Here is a 6,000-nt window from a genome sequence, read left to right as displayed (position 1 = left end):
AACTTTGAGCACCTATTAGACAAGGTTAACGGAGATAGATCGAAACAAAACTTGGTGGGCCTGTTTGACTCACAACCCTAAGGGTATGTGAGAAAGGTGAAAGAAATCGGCCTCTAGAGGGGGCGAAATTTAATTTTTTTCAGAGGCGAAACTATTCTAAATTGTTCGGTTATTAGACATCCTTGTTCTGAACAGCTTTACCTCTGGAACCACTGCTGTCAATCTTTTGCAAACTAGTCCTAGGTTTTTCGCTCAATCTGGAAAAAACATTGCAGTACAATTCTCTGGACTCTCTAGATCAAGGATTATTAAAAAAATGTTGAAATTTATCCTTTGGAAAGCTATGATTTTAGAAAAGGGGCCTGTCTAAATATACCCAAAAGCCTATAAAGCTTAAACGAAAACTCAAAACTTCACGAAAGCTGGTGAGCACATGCGACAGGTGACTCTAAACAAGAATGCAAAGCTTTTGGGAGATCGGACCACAGCTGGCTGGCACTGTAATAGTTATAAAAGTTAAAAAACATCATTTTGCTATGGTAAATTACTTGAATTTGCCAAAAATTTGATTTAGGTGGTTACAGGCTTGCTAAATAATATGTAATATCTTTTTAACCCTGGTAATTGCTGCTTGCTGCTGTATTTTTCTTTTATTTTAATGTGCCATTGTGCTTAAGGCAGAGTAAACTGAAATTTTAGGGCTGAAGTCCTACTTGATAATTGCATTAAAAGGTCTGCTTTCAGTCCATATCTGTGTCAGGACACCTAAGGCTCTCAGCATCTGCACGCCTGCAGGGGTGGGTGGGAGGTGACCTTGTCTTATTACTGACCACCTCAGTGCAGTGAATAACAACCATGTGAAGAGCTGGTTCTTCTCAAACAAAAGACACAGATGCTCAGTCTTTCCTCTGGCTTCACCTCTGCCGCTTCTCCAGATACGACACTTGCCCTGTTTTAACCTGCCCAGATTTATGAGTCGTGTGTAATGTTTTCCATTGCACAAATGACGCCGCATGTACACAAGGTGGGCGGAAGATTATCAATGTAGTACTAAACCTAAAAGAACAGTCCGACGATTCAGGAATGATGCCTAGAGGCCCTAAAAGCACTTATAGAGAAATAAAGCATTGGTGCTGTGACATGCAGGATGCAGGTGTAAGATTCAGAAGGTTTAACATTCTGAAATAAGACATAAACAAAAATTAAAGTCAACATTATGACATGTTGTCTGCATATTCCTCCCTGTGTATCTTAACTGCCAAAATCAGCAGAGTAAGTTTCAGCATTGGAGCCACAGTGGCCATTTCAAATGATGTAAAAATGTCTCTGGCGATCACATGATGCTGTGATCTGCGCAACATGACCTGCAGGCATGCAGAATGGAGTCCAGGGATAAACGTGGGCACAGTGTTTCCTGTACTAAACTTACTCTAGAACAGGACATGCAGACTTTATTATAGTGCATGTTACTTCAATAAATAAGGAGATGCTCTCTACACTGGTTTTAGCAAGTGAATATGCCATTCTGTGATTTGTTCAACTGGTATTCTGGCATTGTAAAGCATCAGGCCATTGTGTAAGTTCACAACAAGAGAACAATAATGTTCCAGACTGCAGGTTCTGCATAATTACACACTACTGAGTCTTGTTACATACCCTGGCACTGTACACACACTGTATGAAAGAGCTTCTTTCAGAGCTGTGTGCCCTGTTTAACTTTCAGAAATATTTGCTCAGTTTCCGATTCTGTGGTGCATAGGAATTGTTTGCATCCACAATAGGTGCATGCTTTCCTTTATCCACATTTAAAACCCAGTGTATGGACTGTGAAAAAAGCTCAAACGATTTAGGTTAACATATTCTTCCAGGTTAAAGTTCATGACACTGAAGCAGGTCAGTGTGTAAATGCTGATGTCAGAGATATCTGCAGGAATGCTCGTGAGTGAAGGGAGTCTGTGCCCTGAATGATAGTAACAGAGATACTGTCAGAAGCAAACCTTCTACAGGCTGCCTGTAGACGCTGTCTCTTTGATACATCAACGTCTTGTTAAAATATGAGTTGTTATGGAACAATCTGGCATAATGCATAATTTACTTTCTCCAGGGAGAAAGGCAATAATTTAGGGGAAAATGGTGGTGGTGACTGTGGGAACATCAGTTATTTCAACTTACAGACATCAGTTCAATGTAAAATACCATCAAGACAGTATTTTCAGTGTTGAAAAGATTAATTTGCAGTTGCCTTTTGAAGATCCACACAGAATGTGTTCCTGCAAAACAAACAAACCAAACAAACATACAGAATAGGGGTGGGCATAGATTAATTTTTTTAATCTAGATTAATCTAGATTAAATCTTGGAATTAATCTAAATTAATCTAGATTAAAATGGCTAATTTGAATTCTGCTGAAGGCATTCAGAATATGTGTGCTACCCAAATAATGACTAAAAGTAAGTCTTCTAGAACGGGCCAGGTGGCGCATTAGATCAGGCGCTCATCTCCTGTTTCCAAAATGCATCACAAACTGCTTGACAATTGCATTTACAACATAATTACCAATACAAACTTGTGTAACCAAGTACTTCTGCGCAAAAGGCTGCACGACGTGCGCGTGCTGCACAGACGCGCACCGGCATGGATATCTGCGTGCATAGTCTTGGGTTAAACTGCGTTGCTTTTAGAAGCGTCAATTCAGTTGTTGCATATAGTTTAATGTCTTTATTTCGGGATTATCAAAGTAAATTATAACTCACGTGCCCCAGTAAAAAGGGTCTAGCAACGCACCTGCCCTGAAGCGGCTTCATAACTGCATCCATATTTGCACATCTCATTTGATGTGGTAATTTCACAGAAGTTGAAGACTCGTTCTCGCCCCCTACAGTGCAATTCGACTAGGTATACGTCATCCGCGCTAAAATATCAAGGTGAAAGTCATCATATCTTGCGTAGTTTAGACCCAGCTCCCAACCCAACTTTGAGAATAGATTAACGGCGATATTTTTTTATCGCCCGATAAGAGTCTCACGTTAACGCAGCACGTTAACGCCGATAACGGCCCACCACTAATACAGAAGCAAACTTTTTAACAAAAAAGTTTCTAAACTTTTAACTTTAGTGCTGTTTTGTGCCCCAGGAGTCTTTATCAAAAACAAAAACAAACAAAAAAACAACACAAAATAAAAAACAAAAGACAACAGCAACAAAAACAAAATAAAACAAGATGCATTTTAGTCAAGATATGATCTAAGATTTAAGGACAATAAGTTGCTAAAACAAATACATTTCTAAACTTTTGACTCTAGTTTACAGTGTTTTTGGGTAAAAACAAACACACACAAGCATATAAACAAAACCCAAAACAAACAACACTCTTAAGATCTTGAGAAGCAAATATTTCTCTAAACTTCTGACACTAGTGTCTTAACACAAATAAAGAAACAAAATTATGTATTACTAAACTTCTAAGTCTAGCTTACTACAACAGCGTCTTAGTGCCACGTGAACAAAAAAACTAAGATGAATAAAGTCTAAATATTACGAGAATCAAGTTGTAATATTTTGAGAATAAAGTCAAAATATTTTGAAAATAAAGTTTGAATTATGAGAATAAAGTCGAAGTGTTTCGAGAATAAAGTTGAAATATTTTAAGAATAAAGTCAATTACGAGAATTTAATTCATGGCAATTACAAGATATTTTGAGTATATTCTAGCCTTCACATTTATATCAAGTTATAAACTTGAAATAAATAGGAAAAAACACATTGATAAATTGTATTTTGTGTTAAAACTGACAGAATTTGAAAGCTGAGCTGTGTTATATTAAAAGCAACAAAGCACAAAATTATTGCGATTACTGGGTGTCTCCGCGCTACAAATAATGAATGGAATAGTATTTCCAATCATTTACTGTATTATATTGTGAATAAAACAGCTTGTGCACAGTCACTTATATACCTCAGAAAAGACAACAATATAACTTATGGTAACGGGTTGGAATCCACTTTAACCTTTAGAATGTTTTTTTTTTTTTTTATAAATACATGTAAGGAATGGATTGGAAAAGACTGGATGCCACAGATGTTTTTGCAGAGTAGGTGGTGGCATTTTTACAAAGAAAACAGTATTAATTAATTAATCGAATGTCTCACTGTAATCTAAAATATGTTTGATTTACATCTGTCCCATCACATTAAAGAGTGTGAAAAACACATTATTGCAAGACACATTGTTTGTATTTTTTGCTTTGAAAGCTAAGACTTTTTTTTACTTTAAAAGTACCAAAAGCACAAAGCTTATTGCTATTATTGGGTGGCTGGCGCTAATGAATGGCCTAATGAATGCAATCGAAGACATGAACTATTATTTCCAATTATACTGTCCCTGCGAGTATAACACATGGTATGATTTCTGCTAATAATCCCACATATATTTAAATAAATCTGATGGCCTGGCAACTTCTCCCGGTGCTCTCAATTCTGGCCATTTGTATGTGCAGGCTATATTGTAGCAAACTTTATTTGCTACAATTTAATTCTAGTAATATAGACTTTACTCTCGAAATAGTTAGATTTTATTCTCAAAATATTATGGCTTTAATCTCGTAATTTTAGATTTTTTTTAACGTGGCACTAAAATGCACCACAAAACTAAATGTTTCTGCGACAGCAGCACCACACGCATGCGTCGTAATACTCTTGTGAATGTGCATCAAAGACTGACACGGAAGTGAAGAAATTGTTGAATAAAGTTGTTAGTTTTGTTTTCTTTGCACATTAAAGGTATTCTTGTAGCTTTATAACATTAAGGTTAAACCACTGATGTCACATGAACTATTTTCCTTTCTATTTTTCATGTCCTTACTACCTTTCTGGACCTTGAATGTCTCCGTTGTGTTACTGTCTATGCAGGGTCAGAAAGCTCTTGGATTTCATCAAAAATATCTTAATTTGTGTTCCGAAGATGAACGAAGGTCTTATGGGTTTGGAATGACATGAGTGTGAGTAATCAATGACACATTTTTTGGGTGAACTAACTCTTTAACTTCATGAGAAACAAATACATTTTTAACAGATAATTTTGCTTAAACTTTTAACTGTAGTGTACAGCGTTTGTTTGGGGGTTTTCTACAGCACAAATCAAGTGATGAAATCCTGGGTGACCATCAGGCAGCAGTGAAAGCCCAGTATGCAGCTGTGGACATAGCCTGGACTCAGTGCTGGGAAAATGAGAGTCGTGGGTCAACGTGGGCCAGCTGGACACAGACACACACCCACAGGAACTGAACATCCTGCTAAACTAATCAGCATCCCTCACACGCTGTAGCGTACAACACATCCTCCAAACACACAGCGTCACACCCATCTGACATAATCCAGTGACGAAAGGTCTCAAGAATGGAGAGAAGAGAAGAAATCACTCAATATAGTTTAAAAATACACTATCTAGACAAACATTCAGGCACTTGAAGTGGACAGTTCACTCAAAAATGACAAATCTGTCATGATTTCCTCACCCTCAGGTCATTCCAAACTTGTATGACCTTTTTTTCCATGAATGCAAATACAAAATTGTAAAGAGTTTTCCCTGAGCTGTTTGTCATTCTCAACCCTTTCAGTATTTAAAAAAAAAATACTAATATAAAGTAAATAATGTCATGATTTTCTTTTGACATTGACAGAACAAACTCAGAAACACAAGGCTGATTGAATGTTGCCACGATGATTTATAAACCAAGTTAGACTCCGTCCAAGACATCTGGACGTGTTTGCCTCCCATGTGACACCAGCGCCTGTGGAAGCTGCAGTGTTTTTGGCAGAGTAAAGCAGCAGTTGAGGGTGAATTGCAGGGCTGGAATCTGCTTCCCCTCTCCAGCCTCTCCAGCACTGATCTGAGAAACAAAAGAGATGAAGATCCGGTGTCCAATCTTATCCATCATGCCCCATAGCCTCACACTGAACCCTTGGCACCTTGTTGGTCTTGATGGATGAGGTCGGTCAGA

This window comes from Garra rufa, chromosome 8 (assembly GCF_049309525.1).
Source record: "Garra rufa chromosome 8, GarRuf1.0, whole genome shotgun sequence".
NCBI lineage: Eukaryota > Metazoa > Chordata > Actinopteri > Cypriniformes > Cyprinidae > Garra > Garra rufa.
The sequence above is the reverse complement of the archived record's forward strand: the minus strand, read 5'-3'. Positions refer to the sequence as shown.